This window comes from Cydia pomonella, chromosome 12 (assembly GCF_033807575.1).
Source record: "Cydia pomonella isolate Wapato2018A chromosome 12, ilCydPomo1, whole genome shotgun sequence".
NCBI classification, from domain to species: domain Eukaryota; kingdom Metazoa; phylum Arthropoda; class Insecta; order Lepidoptera; family Tortricidae; genus Cydia; species Cydia pomonella.
In genome coordinates this window covers 18,211,995-18,231,499 of record NC_084714.1, presented here as the reverse complement: position 1 = coordinate 18,231,499, position 19,505 = coordinate 18,211,995, and the positions used below count along the sequence as shown (strand labels likewise).

Sequence of the window (19,505 nt, the reverse complement as noted above, 5' to 3'; positions counted from 1 at the left end):
AATGTATATTGATATCTGATATCAGACTGACATATAACTTATGTCATTCAAATATGTGTCATACATTTGGCACGTACTTGTCAGTACAAGATGAAAAGAAGATGTATTAGCGCAGGCAAGACGCATGAAAATTAAATAATATAATTCAAATATGCTCTAATGTCAGTGTACGTTCGAATTAGCCCGTCATATAAATCAATAATACGGTCTATCATTCTTTGTTTAGGTAAGTACTTATCTTTATCAAGTTCCTTTATCTTATCTTATCGTGATCTAATGTCTATTAATCTACAGATTGGAAATTCGGAAACACTACGCATCAAATTATGTGATAAGTAGTTCTTTATTTGATCATTCGGATTAAAACATTTTATAGTTCGTTATCACGTAATTACCCCCGTAAGTGATATTGACGCATTTACGACGCTTGTCGAAAATACTAAATTTCTCACTTGTTTTTACAAAATTATTTAACTTATCATTATCAGTAATTGTTATACTTTGTAAGTAAATTCCAACAATAATCGATAGTATTAATATGGGTAAAACAGACAGCCCCATGTGCAGAGCGTGCATGGAAGAAGAAGAAACAACAAAACACATTCTCCTAGACTGCAAACAGGTAGAAGTATACAGAAGCAAATACCTAGGGACTCCGTGCACACTAAAGGAGGCAGTTAGCAACCTGAAGGCTTTGCTAGGCTTGGTGGAGGAGCTCCAGCTCGAGCTGGGGTGGTAGGACTATCTACCTCGGATTCACGCAAAATAGGCACATGGTTGTCCATTTGCGGAAAATGCCCAAAAGAAAGTTAACTATATAGGTACGTTAAGAACGCGAAACAAATGTAGTAGCTGCCGCCCTAATCAATTAACCAAACGTTCCTATTTTTACACACGACAGGGTAATTTAATAAAACTGTTGACCCATTTCAAATGTCAATTTAATCAACCTAATGAAGTGGCTACAGTTTCGCGTGGAATCGGTACTAGCAAACCATTTGACTGAATATTAGTCGAACTTATGTCGATGCAATATGGTTCGGGATTGCTCCATTAACTAAGTATACCTGAGGGGGGAGGGGGACATCGATGTTCGCATATTGCGGGCATCTTTCTCTTTTACTCTAATTAAGGCGTAATTAATTAGAGTAACAGAAAAGATAGCCCGTAATTTGCGGCCTTTGGAGTTCGCGATAAGCCCCCTTGGCAACGTTAAAAGTTGCATTTCTAAATAAATGAATGTGCTATATACTTCCCAAAATTGTCTACAAACATTCTACGTGAAAAATTGTCTACAAACATTCAACTGCTCCGTATAAAAATATACTGTCATAAGGATCATTCGACGCGCCAGGTATATCAATTAATAATGATATTGGGCTAATTGAAGAAGGTTTATAATATAAAATAAATGACACCACGACAATCCGTACAAAGAACACACTGCTCAGATAATGTGTTTTTGATTAACTATTTGAGACGTTCTTTAACAATAAGATTATATTTGATCAGATTTGGACTGTTTGGATATTTAAATATGATAACAGTAGGAATCATATTTTAAATCAACTAGGGCTCATTTAGACAGAAGCACTGGTGGCCTAACGGTAAGACTTTCAATCTGGAGGTCGCGATGAGTTTTTAGGAACTAATGTACGAAATATCATTTGATATTTACCAGTCGCTTTTCGGTGAAGGAAAACATCGTGAGGAAACCGGACTAATCCCAATAAGGGCTAGTTTACCCTCTGGGTTGGAAGGTCAGATGGCAGTCGCTTTCGTAAAAACTAGCGGCTACGCCAATTCTGGGGATTAGTTGTCAAGCGGACCCCAGGCTCCCATGAGCCGTGGCAAAAATGCCGGGACAACGCGAGGAAGAAGAAGAAGGGCTCATTTAGACGGTGCGAGAAGTCGCACGCGAGAGTCATTACATTGCGGTATTTGATCGGTCGGCTGAAATGGATGTAGCCTCAATAGCCCGCAATGTAACTAAACTCGCATAAGAATTCGCGCGCCGTCTATACGCTGAGCATTAGTGGTTATGACTCTAAAAAAACAATATTGTATGACTAATAAATGCTATTTTAACGAAAATTCAGTGATCGAACGCTAATACTCGTCGCTTCTGCGGTATATGTTTATGGGTTAGATTATTAGAGTCAGACAAAGCTAAGTTGGCAGCGATTTTGAGCTATGTAAAACGATAACTTTCTCTGAAACTGATCTATAAACTTACGAAGGTTGTTAAAGGTTTAGTACGTTGTGCATACTCGTTATGAACAGGTCCCGTACATGTGATGCCGTTGACGGTAAAATGACGTCGCGCTATTTACAAAAATATGGATTGGCTTGTTAAAACTAATACTTTGGCTTGTAGACGCTTCAATAATAAACAAGTAAAAGTTAGGCTCGGTCGACCTAAATAAGACGACGTGTAAAATATGTCTGTTTCACGTCAGTTTGATCATAAAACTTTAGTGGATGCCGTTCCACCGTCGTCGATATATTTATTTCAGACAAAATACAGTCCATATTTGTTAGTTATCTACGTTAGTTTATCATAATCCCAAATATAACTGATTCATAATTTTGATACTTTGGAGCATGCAACGACACCCAATGTCGTTTAAATCATTTTTTTTTATTTAAACGACATTTATTTTGTATTTAAATTTTAATCTGCAAAACTTAAATGGAGCGGATAAAAGTACATATATATTTGTTGTTTAAGTCTTCTCGACTTGCTGTATTTCCTATTACTTTTTTTATCATACTAAGTCGGTTACAAACAAGCATACGGCCCGCCTGACGGTAAGCAGTCACCGTAGCCTATGGACGCCTGCAACTCCAGAGGTGTTGCATGCGCATGTTACATAAAGAGTATTGTACTTATCTTAAAAAGTTCGTCTTATATAAAGTAAAAGTCTTTTCCTCTTTCATTGAAGTATTTATTCGAGCTATTTCGATCCAAACAAGAAAAAAAAAATCATAGAATTCCCATAAATTTTTCGATTTTATTTTATTTTTTATTATTTTTATTATTTATTATATCACACGTTTAGGGGGATGGAGGGGCTCAAGAAAATGAAGAAAAAGAAAATGTGACATGTTGTGACAAGGGGGAGGGGGGGAGTTATAAACTTTGTGAAGTCACTTTAGCTTCATCAGTAACCGAGAATTTATTTAATATATTTTATTCGCTGTACAGTTAAATAACAAGTTTTTCGAACGATAATCGCTTTATTCTTTTAAATTTTCTTTCCTAATCGGTTATATAATTACTAATATTTGTTTAATCAAAAATATTTTGATAAAATATTAATAATAACTAAATCGATTTGCCGATTTCGTTGAAAACAAAATTAGCAAAAATGTGATGTCACGCCACGCCAGCGGGGAGGGTCCGAGGGGTTCGCCAAATGTGATCAAGTGTGACAAGGAGGGGGAAGAAAACCTGAAAATTCGTGTGACGTAATTAATGCATGACCACCTATTACGATCAAATGTCAAAAGAGCTCGTTATTTTTTATTTATTAAATAAAGTGTAGAGTACCTACAACTTTCAATAAAAAGGCCCGTATCGTCATATGTTTCGGATTTGATAGCACTATCATAACGTGACGCAACACCCGTTTCGTTGACACCTACAGTAAACGTTGAGGTAGCTCATAAGCTACTAATTGTTTGAGTAATGAGATAAGGTTGACGTGACGGATTTCACTGGTGGTTAAAACGTCATGGAAACTCATTTTTTTCTTTATTAGTCACACTCACACCTCCTATAAGTAGGTATAAATAAATAAATATTATACGGACATTCTTACAGAAAATGACTAAGTTCCACGGTAAGCTCAAGAAGGCTTGTGTTGTGGGTACTCAGACAACGATGTATACAATATACAAATACATAGAAAACATCCATGACTCAGGAACAAATATCTGTGATCATCATACAAATAAATGCCCTTACCAGGATTCGAACCCAGGACCATCGGCTTCATAGGCATAGGTCACTATGCTAGGCTAGACCGGCCGTCAAATACATAGGTAGGTATAGGTAGGTCGGTGTATTTTTTTAGATAGTTAAATAAAGTCAGAAGCAAACAAAATGAAGCTGCATCAGTAAGTAAGTTTTGATAGCAATATAAGATCTGACCGATGCAATCCATTATAAAACACCTTAATTCTTTGTCTGAGAAATGATCGAATTCAATTTTAATATACCACAATACTGTTATCTATATACCTACGTACTAAAATTGTGTCTTGTCTAAGAGATAAATGAGATGTACCATTTGGTACAAGTGAGAAGTGAGTCAGAGTCGCGAATCATTTAAATTAAATTATGGCGATTCAGTCACGTGTAGACGCATGAAACAAGAACAAATTAAAGCTCAGACATTGCTATTTATATTTGATTGAAACGTTTAAAACGTGCTAAAGTGTATATGATTTCATACTCGATCATTTAAAATTAAGTGAGTATTGGTACTGTCCGAGACCTGAATATAGTTGCCATTTTTGAATCATCATACATAGTATAACCATATAGTTTTTACGAATTTACTTTTTTTAGAACCGTTTCTGTGCGAATATGATGGACACCTTTGCCCGCTGCGTTACCCTGTGAATCCAAAACATTGTATTTGCTGTTATCTGTCTATCATAGTGTATTGAATTCACAGGGTATCGCTGGTCTACTTACATAACCATTAAATTGATAATAAAACGTCAAATGAAGCTTTTAGAAAAATGTAGTGCTTTGGCAACCATCGGTCACTATTTTACTAGTTAAAATGTCGTGGCTGGCAGGACTATTACATTGTTATTATTAGAATAATACGAGAAAACTCGACATAAGTATATTTAACGGTAGTCGGGTAACAAATTGTTACTTTGACGAGTCATATGTGCCACCTTAATCATGGAAATAGCTTCAATTAAATAAATCTGGAGCTGTCAATATGGAAGTCATAAAACGAATAACATACTTGACAGTAACGATAGCTATTGCAGAACTGGACTAGAGCAATCATTCCATCAACCCCGTTTACTTTCTTGACATTTGCGGATTGCCAACTGTCATTATCTTAGCTTTCCGTCAAACCATTGACTTGAGTCGATAAACTATAGCGGTAAATGTGTACCTAGTCGATAAATTTATCTGCCTACCACGTCAGTCTGAATGGTGATTTTCTAGTAATCGTCGACAATAAGTATATGTCACAATTACTCAGATATAGATAGATAGATAGATAGAATACTCTTTATTGGCACACCTCAGTAAAAATATACAAGAAAAATATATATACTTATTTGAGGTTTATTTGTGTAATTATCCCAAAAAAATCGCATGAAAAAAAGGGCATCGGATCTGTTTTGTGCTAACGCGCTTTCATACACTCATCACCTTGCAGCGTGATTAAGAGACGTGAACAGAGTCAACCCTACGCATTTAGTAAAATTTAAGTACAGTTTCGTACCATTATTAGTCAAAAAGGTCTAAATTATTTACGACATGCACGGATTGGTCCCCAACAATTAGAACATTTCCGTCGAATACCGATATTCTTTGCTTTAGTTATTCGTGACAAACGCGGAGACTGTCGGCTCAATACGAACTTTAGGATACGTTTCTTCAAACAAAGACGTCACTCTAGACACTGACATATTCGATCCATATCGTATTTAGACCTAATATTTTACGGATAGTGTCTAATCGAATGTCATTGGAGTCTGGTTAGTTTTAAAAAATCGTATCTCACTTAAGTGTGACAATTTATTTTCTTCCTCATAAAAGTGCTATCTTAAGGAGTGGTAGGTTAGCGTGGTATGGGCATTTAATGAGGAGGGATGAATGCCATAAAGGAAAAAGAATGTTAGGAATGAATGTTGATGGACGGAGAGCGGATGGTAGACCCAAAAAACGATGGATGGATTGTGTGAAAGAGGATATGAGAAAGAAAGGAGTGAGTGCTGAGGTGACGAAAGATAGTGGAGAATGGAAGAGAAGAACATGTTGTGCCGACCCCACATAACGTGGGATAAGGGCAGGAGGAAGGAGGAAAAGTGCTATCTTAACGATATCTTTATTGGGTGTTATAGGGTGACTATAATTGTAGAGAAGTAAACCTTTACTTAACTAAAAATTAAAAACAGGAAAAAGGTTGGTTGTTTTACTTAACTATGAGTGAACGATTCAATAACATTTACTGAGTGTGTAGGGTTGGTCCAGCTCATGTAGCATGAATCACCTGTATTATCCTTGTCTGTCACTTGTTCATTTGCGTTTGCAAGAGGCAAGTTATAATAAATTGTGTTTAATTTTTCATAATGATTTGACAATAAATTAAATGATCTAACGACCACTTACATGAATTTAAATAAATATTTCCCAAAGACTTAACTATATTTAAGGTAGAGATTTATTGAATCGATTAAAAGAATGAGTTTAGCATATACTGTAAAGGTTTGCCACCTTTACAGCCTTCTTTGTCAATGGGTGGTGACTGGCAGTAGATTTATTTAAATTTGGGAATGGCAGTCACTGTCAGATGGAAAGGATGCGCGGGCCGGCATTCCTATGCCTAGAGGCAGCCATTGGATGTCTGTATTGAAGCTGATAAATAGTAAAAAAAATATTTGAAAGTACCTACTCCCTCCCCGTTAAGTCGCCTCTTTTTACAATACGCAGTAGGTACGTGACTCTGAGAACGTAGACACACGGCCCGAGGGCGGTCACCGGTAGCCTAACTATGTCACATGTATTGTAACTCATTAGATTTTCCAAGCTGTTGCCCCACCTTATGCTACGCTATTACGCATTAAATGTTAATGGCGCGTTAACATTCATGTCTTCAAGTAATAACTTAAAATTGGCTTTTTTCCACGACTTCGTCTACATACAACAAAGTCGCACATCCTTGTAAACTTTGAAGCCCATTTCTAAACTCTTCAGGGATTGTATTTCAGCTTCACAACCTTTTAAGAAATACTTCTTCCAAATTTCAAAATAGCTGCATATCTGAAGTCTGATCCTATCTCCCAAACATTTGAGACGCTCGAGCCTAATATTTCATTCAATTCCTTAATAAACACGCACATTTCAAATTTGTCCTGCAAGTCAATTTACAAAGTCCCTCCACTTACTCCAATCAATTGAATCAATTCCTACCAGCTGTTCTGAATTAACCCACTACTTACTGTTACTACAAATCGTTTGGACAATCGATACGCCATGTGCTCAAGTATCGAATGCCGGTCACGCACGTGGCTTACAGCGTGGGCGCCGTCTGGACGACGGAAGGGGTACTCTGGCTAACGTAGGAAACTTCTTGGTTGTATAGTAGGTAATGTTGTCTTCTTATAGTAGCGCCACGCTTCTTGAAGCCCTACCTAACCTGGCTACACCTGAGACCAGTGCATCGATACCTTGGCGGATATCCCAATCCACCCTCTACTAGCGCTTTTTGTGGTAATGTTTTGTGATGAGTTGATGACCACAAACTACAAGAGGAGCGTTTGTTAGTTTTACTTCCTTCTCTTGGCCAAGACACTGATGTCTTTGTTCCGTGAACATTATTGAGTGAGAAGCAAAAACATGCATAAATCCATATTGCACTACAAGATAATTTATTACCAACAAGATATTTATTTAAATGTGTAAACAGATTAGAAACTATACAAGCCCATAATTCATCACGGCATAAATTAATAGCTACAAAATCACGACTTTTTCCCGTGTTTTGTATTAAATTTATTCAAAACGTGTTTGCAGACTAATGCTCAATATAAATCACACATGACAATATGAATCACTGAGTAAATTATACGGTATTTGTGAGTCGTATATTTGATTAGGCGATTACCATACACACCTGCGTTCGGGTGAGCTTGAGCCCTTTGAAATTTATATCACTTTCGAATATGTACACCGGTTTCGCTTTTACATGTACCGTTATAAAGCCATCCGGGGCGTAGCCAAGACTATAGCTGATAGAATTATCTTGGCTTCATCTTGGCTAGGCCCCCAGATAATTTTTATGGTTGCGTAGTCAACGAGAAACACTTCTAATTGTGCCATGCCCATCCGTCTGTCTGTCCCTCCATCGATCTGTCTGCCCGCGCTTTAGCTTAGCATCCTGTAGTGCTACAAAGTAATGTGGCGTGGGTGGGTCATAGACTGCGATTAAGTTTACATCTGTCCTGTAGACATACCAAAAGTTAGGTATATGGATTTTTAAAAAAGTTTATATATCATCAGTAGTGTACGAAGTTGTATTAGTAAATGTTTTAAGTACCTACAATAATTTTCTCAAAAGGAAATTTTGAAATACCCGCAAGTGAGCAATCAAAACAGACACATTCAAAACCGCACATACTTAAATATGTAAAAAATGTTAATGGTCTACACCGCTTAGTCATAAATTAAGTAATCTTAGCCCAGACCCGGCTTTTATACTTAAATAACATTGGGAGTATGTGTAAGTGAATGATTTTTAAACATCGAGAAATAGCTTCTCAGTTACTAACAACCTAGGGCGAGCAAACAATACAATATACCATACAGTTGCATATAAATATTGTCCCTTATTATGTAAGGCTAAAGGATCATTTTTGTTGTATTAAAGAATGTTAATTATATATTGTTATATACGTATATCTTTTTACATTCATTAATGCAAGCAATGCATCAGTCGACCACGACAGAGGTTTAAAAATAGATTTCTGTTTGTGTATGTGCAATGTGCATACGCCAAGTGCATTTTAATTATTTGTTTTCAATAAAGGGAATTCCGGTTTTCCTTTATGCCACTTACAAATTGCAAACTTTTCAGAATGGTTTTGCTAAACATCTAGAGTAGTCAAAATATTAAAGTTCCGACTAAGTTCAAGGCATTTTTTCTCACGTAACTTACACGACACGATCATCTAAGCACTAGTTATCAAACATTGATAATTTTTAAACAGGTATCACGTCTATTATATTTGATTAACCCTCAACATATTTTTTGTACTGAGGCACACTAAATATACGTAAGCAGGCATTTCTCCCGAGCTAACCTAGAATAAGCTTCTTTTGCGTTATGACTTGGAGTTCTTCAAGAAGCCAGTATTCTGGGTTCTTACTCGTAAATACGCATAAGTGGCTCTATTGATGTTTCTCATCTTCAAGGCCGACGGTGACCGTTTGCCATCAGTCGGCTCGTATGTTTATTAGCTGATTGTTACCCACATTAAAACATATGCTCTGCCGTGTCTTTACATATATGTTCGAGGCTAGCAGGAGTTGTAGTAAATATTAATTTATTTACTATTTGTATTAAAGGTGCATCCACACCGCAATTAACTTTTGTAACAACACTGTGCAACACGATAACATTAGGTAATTTAATGTTGCACAGTGTTGCTCCACAGTTGCTCCAGAACTGTTAACTGCGGTGTGGGAGCAAATATTTGTAGACGGTGAAATTATGAAGCCTAAACATATGGGATTAGATATGCGCAAAACCATTTACTGACTTGAAAAGATTGATTCATATCTTTCACTCGCGGAGATATTAATCACTCATTTCGCTCAGTGAATCTATATACTATATTGTTCACGAGTGAGTAGAGGAAGGTGTCAATCAATCAGATTGAATAACGCCATAAATCCGACCAAGATGGCGAATCTCGCGATACGATCCCGCCATGTTTTCCGCCACCCGCCGAATTCTTCGGAACCGCTCCGAAACTGATCGTTTCGTTCGGTTCGGCCGGTTCAATCGAATAATGAGTGAGACAGAGCGAGCAAGTAGCACTGAGATAGATGAGTTACGGAGCGAGTTAAATCTACAGTGTATTGAAGAGTGAATAAGTCCAATCAAAAGATATAGTTCATTTGAATCACTCACTCGTGAACTACACATGTCTACGTGGAATAAAGTATTGAAGATTAGTGATAAAATATGCATTCTGACAGGTGTTCCAGATCAGTTGCTGACATTTTGACTATGGTACATAAAAACAAAGCAAAAGTGGGTGTAGCAAGAGCATGCGGAAGACAGATAGCGTTGCGCCTTCATCCCGTCACGTCAATCATTTCATTATTGTGTAACTACATACTACTGAAGTACATAACAAAAGCAAGTTTGACAAAGGAAAGACTGACTCGTACTGTTTCCATAAGCCCTTGATAAATTAAACAACCGACTTAAACGCTTTAACCTGTTTAAGCTGCAAGTGCCAAAGAAATTTTAGTTTTAATTGTATGTATTATATGTGTTTCCATGTACATTTAAAGAGGATTTGTATTGTATAATGTTACGATCGGGCAAGCTATTTAGCTTATCTAGCAGAACGCTATGACGACTCTTCTATTAAATTCTTTTTTACTCAAAATTGTAAATATAATATAGGTAGTATTAGTTAGTATTCGCTTTGCATGTATTTAATTCAGCGCATTTTTTTCATCAATTATCCAAGATAGGAATGTACTTTAGTTTAGAGGATACCCCAAAAATTTATGTAGTAATTCTGTAGAGCGGTCACCAGGAATACCACGATACAGGCCTAGCCTAGTGTGGGACCACTGAGCTAGTTATGTAATTTTATCTTCTTTCTTTTAATAAACGATTTTTATTTTATTATTATTATTTTTTAATTATTACTAAATGTAGATTTGAAAAATGTTTATTTATACTATAAAATACAAGCATAATACGGTCCGCCTGGTGGTTATGGTTACTGGTATAGCATAGAAGCAAGTAATCTACTCTTATAATTTTAAAACCTCGGCGGGCAGTTCATTCTACAGCCGGAGCGTTCACGGAAAAAATCCATCTGCAACGGCAATGTTTAATTTGCTAACTAAACCGTATAATTTAGCAACGCCTATGTTATTTAGTAATTGGCACCAGAGACAGAGATTAATTTATCGATTGTCATTTTACCACGCAATTTATCGCCCTAAATACCAAAACTCACAATCGATATCAGACCTTAAAGCAAAGGCAACTGAACATTTAATTGAAGAACCTTTCGTAATACGACGTAAATGTTAAACCAGATTTATTTGGACATCAGTAAATAAACAAATGGGTTATTTAGTTAATATTAAGGAAAATAGCGAGTAATCGGAGCAGTCATATTGTCTTTATGTTAAGGACAACAAGAGTGGCATTCGAATTGCGAACATCTGTTATGGATTACATATATTATGTTTTACGTTTTTCACACGTTACTATTTACTTTGACGGGACTTAATCAAGTATAATTAAACTATAAAAAATACCCCCGACGTTTCGAGGACGGTATTGTCCCTGTGGTCTCGGAGAAAGACTGGCTAAAGTTGACATTAGGTAACATTTTCTAGCTGCGAGTTTTTCGTACTTCTTCTTCAGTTAGTCCCTCAATGCCGAGGATCGTGACATCGTGTCTTTCTGTTTGTTTGTTTTCGTACTACCCACAATTGATCTTGTTTATCAAGTTAAATATTTTGCACTCTTAGGGCTCTCAGTACTGCTAAAGTTAAATGATAACTTTAGCCAGGCTTTCTCCGACACCACAGGGACAATGCTGTCCTCGAAAAGTCGAAGGTAGTTTTAGTTTAGTATACGCGATTAAGTGACGCTAAAGTCAATAAAAATGATGAGTTAGTTCTTATTTTTAGTACTTCTCTCTCGCACTTTTATACTGTCGCAAAAGAGATTCACACAGAGTAATATGAAATCAAGTTTATATTTTTAAGGCCCGGTTACCGCTCCTGTTTGAGGACGCGTAGTTTCCGGCGCGAGCCATCTAGTCCGGATATCCTGGCGCGAAAAAGCTTTTGTACTAGGACTTTGTCATGTAGGTCAAACATCAACACTTTAATATACTTAATACGTAAACGGCTGTAGAAAAGTAACTGAGGTGACTTACTAAGGACAGGGTTAGGGGTAGTGTAAGGTAGTATGCAAGCCAAACTCTCAAGCGACTTAGTTATCCACATTGAAGATATGTATATTTGTTTTATACAATCAAGGGCATTTCAAACCTTATCTCATTGAAATAAGGTGGTCACAAAATTTCTTAGTTGGTACGTGACCGAGCTAACGTTAAAACGCTTTTCCTTGGACTACATTTGTAGCCTTCACGTAAATATTAAAGTCCTCAGACCCGCTGTTAGACGGCATTACGAGGACATTTACGATATTTGATATAAATGGAAAATGTACCGGACATGTTGATGTTACATGAAAGTTCTCGTGGAAATTCTTATTTTTCAAGAGTAAATTCTAAAAGTTAATCATAAAAAAGAAAAATCCTAACAAACAGAAAGCAAGAGTCGGAAGCTAACTCTGCAAGGCATTTAACTTTAAATTTTAGGTATCATTGGTACCTTTATTCTAACAAGATGCCAAATTTTGTTTCTGAATTTAGAGCTTAAGGCATCCAGGTTATTATAACTATTACATAATATTTCAATGCAAGGTGACCAGTGATGGTACCTACTGACCGACGACAGATCCAACAATGTAGTTTATCGAAGACACCTAAAAGGATAACCCGTCTATAACGTACATAATGGAATGATTGTGGAAAGTTTAAATAAAACTACGGAACCCTAAAAAAATGAGACCAATAGTCGAAGTCAGCGTTTGCGCAGTACCCCGATATGACACAAACACTTTAATAGGGAAAACGATAGTTAGCCGTTATTTTGCTATTCACTGTAATAACTAAAGGCCGTGGCACAAACAACTTGCTGCTATTTTCGTGTCACATGGGTACGTCATTTGAGATATATGCATTTATTTATTTAAGCGTATGGCGTAACATTGTCGGCAATATTAATACTATCTATTTATTATAAGTCGACATCCTGGCCACGCAGCCAACTGATCGCGTCCGGCGTCAAATTGGTATAGAGGTCCTCCGGGCTGCCTTGGAAGCGTCTCTTTGGGCATCGTTCAACAATGTGCTGGGTAGTTTGTTCTTCAAGGCCACAGTCACACAACGGACTCTCGTTCCATCCCCATTTGTGACGCATATAATTGCACCTGCCATGGACCTGTGCGGATTCTGTTGAGGCGGCACCAGTATTTCCTCTGCAGCGAGAAGCCCTTCGGCTTCCGAGTAGGGTTTTGGGTACTTTTGTGGTGATCAGTCGCCGCCCTCGCCCATTCATCCTTCCACGCCTGCTCCACCTGAAAACCGCCACTCCTCAGTTTTCTCCCTGCCTCGCTCGTAGGTCGGCGCGATTTGAGTCGCTGCGGTGGTGGGTTAGTGAACTCTTTGTGGACAGGTAGATCGGCCCAGATATATATTTTTTCATGTGCTCTCTCAGATATATGCATAAAAGATTAATATCAATTGGTTGAATGAAGTGGCAGACTTTTTACAGGCGTTTGCAATAAAATCTAATACAATAATTTCCACAACAATCTCTAACATAATGATAAAGTCGGAACTTGTTAAGCTGATAGTATCGAAGATGAGAGAGTGATTTCTTAAGGCATTTCTTATTATTTGACTTCTCTCTTATGTAAAAATGTAATGGCTTTTGGAAGTCCCTTGAATTTTGTGCCTAAAATTCCGTTCTGACTGAAATACGAATACAAAATTTTTATACGAATAGACAATAATTGCGTCCAACTGAGTAATAACTACTGTTATAGCTATAAACATAATGCATATACTGAGAGCACATGAAAAGATGACAATAGATTGTGGCAATAAAAAGAAAACCCACTCAATATGTAAAGCCCCTAATTATGTCAAGTACGCAACGTAACCAAATTCACAATTAATCCCAAAGCATGTGACTAAAGCGGTACAGACGGTAACACAACCAACAATATATAGATCTTAATATCTTTGTAAAAAGGTGTACGAATGGTCAGTATCTGTGTTGTCGGCGGTACGTGCTCCGAAATGTGTACGTGAAGTTATCTGGCTATCTTCCATGTGCCCACGCTTTACTATACTGCAAACATAACAATGCAAAATTAACCTTATCAATTAGGTTTAAAGTTTGATTTCAAATGACCAGTAATGGTGTTTAAGGTTTTTTGATTTTAAGAGGAAGGAGACACGCTCTCGTGATTTTAAAGTAATACTCTTGTTTTTGCACATTTTTTCAGGTTCAATGTATTTTTAAGTGCAAATAACGTCCATTGTCAACGAAAATGGCCTTGCCTCTTAAACTAGGTGCATATAAAAAGTCGTGAAGTTTTTGTAGATCGCCAATTTGATTAGGTTTAAAAGGTTAACAGAACGGGAGTTTCTTGTTTGCTTCAAAAGTAAGTTCGTCTTCAAAGAGAAAATAACGAAAAATGGACGAAAATAAACTGTATAATTTTTCAGTAAGCGAGACACACAATTTTGAAAGTATTATAAGTAGTAATACTACTTAGACTACTAATTAAAATACAAACGACATGCATTTTATTATAAGAACATTTTATGAATCATTCACAAACATTATTAGGTGTAGGTAATTTATGTCCGATCCATTAGGATCTTGGCACAAATCTATCAACACTCCTTGCCTTAACTTTCTTTACAAAATATTCGAAGAAACTATAATTGACTGTAGTTACGAAAGCGCTAGAACAATTCTGGCTCGACATTGACCTGACATTCATATTTTCTCAACAAATGACATCGAAATTCGTCAACAATTTATGCTAAATGAAAGAACAAGACTAACTAAGCATCATGATGCGGAAAAAAGTATTTTAACTAAAGCTACCTATAATAAATATAACCATTGTAATTTGGTACAAACTGTTGCAATAAATAAAATTACTAGCTTGAATAATTACACACCTAATAAAGAGCCTTGGGGTACACCAATGTTACATATAAATTACTGTGAACAAAATGAGATATAAGTTATTTGGCTACATGCAGACTAGGCCGTAATCATGTGAGGCTTGAAAAACAAAATTTTTCTGACGTTTTATTCCTGGCATGATGCCACCAACGCCGGGCGCTCGCTCGCAAAAATAAAGATGTCCAAGATGAGTACGAGCCCGTCTAGTCTAGCCGATACCGTAGTGATTGTGGTGTCTGCCAAGTCACTAACTTACTTCCACAAAGTCCTATACAACATGGTGATGAAACTAAGATAGGACTCTGTGGTAATGAGCCAATGGAATGTGCGTAGTACTGTAATGCTAGCGGGAATGCAATTGTTACTATAAATAGACTATACTCGCACGTCGCAATATTTTTATTGCAATGGCACTAATGTGGCAATTGTTGACATGGGTAATGTTGATTCGGAATGTGGAGCGTTTTTGAGCAATTAAGTTGCGACGAATGATTAAGCAACGTCAATATTTTATAAAAACATGTTGATACTTTTGACAGCGAAAAAGTTGAGTGGAAGTAAATAAATGCTATGAAAATGTTAAATTATTTTCATAACAATAAGTTTTTGGCAAGAATTTCATTTTTGGTACAAGCCTTTATCACTGACTGTACTTTTTTTCCACAGGCAACTAATACTCATCGAGACAATTCTAAAAACCCCAAACACAATTAGGTTGCGTTGTTTTAACACAGAGTTCCTATGGCTACCTCCTGTCTCAATCATCAGATCAGCTTGATGGTACCATAATATTGCATTGTCACCCGACTTACATATATATATATGCAAATTTTCAGCTTCATCGGAAACCGGGAAGTGGGTCAAATTTAACTTGCAAGATTTGTCCCATACATACTCACAGGGCAAGTTAAATAAAAGCTTGTAAAAAGGCAAAGATGCATTTATCGCAACCAAAGTAATCCAAGAAAATAAAAGGAAAATAAAAGGTCATATAGTGCCACAATTCCGACCCCAAAAGTAATTTAAAGTAAAACATAACATTCCATTCCAAGAGGTTAAATACAACATTAAAAGGGGGTCAATTAATGTACCGGATGTCTTTCACTTAGTCACTGCATCGGAGATACAAAAAAAAACGTGAACCACACGTGAACTGTATACTCGTCTGTCTTAAGTGTTTAAGTTCAGTTGCAATTAAGATTTACATCTTTATGAGACTGCAAACTGGGGTATTAAAGCGTGGGTGACGCGACACAATGCATGTTTGCAAAAGTAACTATTCAGAAATTCGTCTGTATCACAATGTAAGTTGCCACAATCTTATAAAAGTTTAAAATGGTGCAGACATAGATACTTCCCCCGTACAATTTAGATTTTATGAAACATAAGCTTGATCTTAATGTCAGCAAAAGTATGTGGACGCTTAAAGTAAAAACTTTTCTTTTCTAGGTAAACTCGAGGTGAGGGGCAAAAGAAGGTGACATAATGCAGGTGTCTAGGAAGAGGGAAAAAGTTAGAGAATGCTGGGAAAACTGTTCAGCCCAAGACCGGGATACATGGCTACGATTGAAGAAGTCTTTTATCTGGGAGAGGATTCTAAAAGAAGAAGAAATATGAAGATACTAAATAAGATCGACTACATACGAACTTTCTTCTTGAGTAGCATAAAAAAATACGTTTTATTGTATTAACACGTATTATGAAACTGGTTGAGTAATGGTGCGGTCAATTAGGTAGGCATTTCATGGCCGAAGGAAATGTCTGCACCGTAACCGTAACTGATAAAAGATCATTCGCACCTAATAGGAGGTTATTGACCCCAACTGCAATGTCCTCGGTAATTACTACTTTAACGACGATATTATCAGTAGACACTACTGACCTCCCGGGTTTGAAATTGATTTAAATATATATGAGGATAATATAAGTGTTTGTGACAAAATAAGAAGCGCGGTTAATCGTAAGCAATTATAAAGTGTAAGTATCAAAGAGAAAGCTCAGGAAAAAGACAGCATAGGTATGATACGATGAAGTACTTAATACAATATTAGTTGAAGAATTTAACAAGTGGCAAAGTAGCAATGGAAATACAATTAGTTGTACCAAATCTCACATTCAGACAATGGAAAACACAAAAAAAGAAGTTGTAAAGAATCGCTTCACACTGAAAGGTCTTGTTGCAGAGCAAACGGGTGAAAAAAAAAAATGTCCAGACTGGTAAATTACTCATTTAATATGACAATCGACACCGCTTCCATGTGATCGTGTTTTCACGAAGTTCATTCACTTTCATCGCATCGTTCAGCAAATTAATACAATATACATAATCGATGCCTAAATGTGTTCATCAATACGTATATTTTAAATTAAGTGTAATTAATTGTAATGAAATGTGAATCTAGATAAAACATGGATTTTATTCTAATTTTAAAAGAAAGCTTGCCTAAATTTTCTTCGGAGAGCGTATGCGGATTGGAATATTTATTTGAAAATTATAACTGATATTTAAATTTTACAGCTTCTTTAATGATATTCATACACAAATAGATTTGGTTATTGACATCCGAAGGCTTTTTCACAAATGCGCCTGTGAATTAAATTCAAACATTAATGAAAAAAAGAAACACAGTGAAAAAGAAAACCTCGTCCTAAGAAATCTGTCAATAAATAGATTGGTTAGGGACGCATTTTTGGTAGGATTACATGACAGATGATTGGTTAGGGACGCATTTTTGGTAGGATTACATCACAGATAACTATTGCTTTTTCGTCACAGTTTGTGTGTTGGGAAATAAGTTAAAAAAAGCCAACAATAGACAAGAGCACTTTGACATTCCCCGACTATCTTTAAACACTCCATCCTGTGAATATAATGTAATATCTATTTTTAAACGCATAAAACAGCACTTGTATCACGCTAAATAAAGGCTCCCTTCAAAGCTATTTTAAGAGTTGCTTATTTATATTATCACTAAACCTTATTGCAGGGAGATAAAGTCTAAAACTACTTAAGTAACTTTGTTTATACCAAACAAGGATACAGACCACATTCTGCCGCGGCGGCAAGTGACCGCCATAAATGGAGTTAAGTGAATTACCTACACTTGAGTGTTAGATGGAACGATTACGCTGAGAATACGAGTAGTTAGTACTCTCATTATGGGTTTGCTTATAAGAGAAATACTGTTACAGTAGAAGCTGAGTCAATGTATGATGCGATGCTTTAGGGCTGTAAAACTTTTAAAAAATTACACAATTTCTATTAGTTTTCATTGTTTTTATCGTTGTTAGAATAATAAAGTAATTGGCACGATTGGCTTGAAGGACCGTCCATCGATATATGTCAATGATTCTTAAAGTGACTTTACATATTTACAAATATTGCAATGTAGTTAGTGGGTTAACAATCCCATTTACGAGTCAGTGACCCAAGTCCACATTGTTCTAACGCGTGTTAATTTCTAAACCCAAGGATTTTAGAACTGCGAAACATCTATACTGTCTTGAGCCTGGCTCTCAGTACTGTGATATATTGATGTGACGCTATCAATATCCGATACTGCATGGACTTGCAGTAACTGAATTAATAAGACAGAAGTGGGACGCGAGCTGTTTGTTGGTTCAACCTGCCTTCGATCTGAATAGCAAATCCAACTTCAATGTTTGTGGAGAAAGTGGTCTTTCACAGAAAAACAAGTATGGAATCTTATCCAATAGTTTATAGAGGTATAGTTTATATCACTTCACAAAAAACAATATTACCTATGCCATTTACTTTCCTCATCCGGATCCGGAGATCCGGAGATCCGGCGATCCGGAGAATTTATGTTTAAGTGTGGGTGGCGAGATACACCGAAGTGCGACTGTGGAGTCCAGTCCATTTACCACATTGTCCATGAGTGTCCAAAAAGAAAGTACAAGGGAGATCCTCTGGAGTTACTTAAGCTAAGCGAAAACGCAGCCCATTGGGTGAAGACCTTAGATATTAATTTGTAAATTTGTAAAGCGACCAAGAATTGAAATATGCCATACGACTAAATAAAAAACTTTCCTCAAACGTACTTACTCATGCCCCGAAGGTAACGGAATTCACTAAAAACACGGTGTATACCCTATCAAAATTCAGTCGTACGAGTACTTATTGTGAAAGCTTTAAAGAGAAGAGTACACTACAGTAATGTACAACGAATGTACTTCAATTTTACATAATACCTCACCCATTGTTAGTCACTCGCTACATCTTTCGGAGAACCTATTAAGTCTCCATTTGGACTCACGCTCACGACATGACTCGATCAATGTTACGAACATACTCATATAACCAGTAATTGATATCACCCTTGTCAATAAGGTATCGGCATTCTTGCCGGTGTATAAATAAATTAGAAAGTGAGTACCTATTACAAGCGCGGGCTGACTGGTTGGAGGTTGTCGAAGTTCCCAATACACGGTAGATGCTGTCCGTTTTATCTTACGTTGTTAATTTGTTTTATACTTTTTCCAAAGGTTTTGTAGTTATTTAGTCCATTGTTTTAGACCTACTGGTTATTACTAAAGGGGTAATTCTTTTGGAATAACATAGTTGTACTAAATATTGCTTATTTTGATGAATTTTAAACCGGGGTAAAAACGATTTCCCAAATAGGGGTAACTTAATGGTCAAATGTTGCTCACCAACTAGATTTTCTGGCATATTGAGAAG

General features: G+C 36.5%; 1 protein-coding gene across 6 annotated transcripts in view; it reads right to left on the bottom strand.

The window, feature by feature from the left end:
* The window catches only part of LOC133523760 (pre-mRNA-splicing factor ATP-dependent RNA helicase PRP16), a 454,093-nt gene that overhangs the window by 64,792 nt on the left and 369,796 nt on the right, over window positions 1-19,505 (bottom strand). The gene's annotated exons all lie outside the window — the stretch shown is intronic.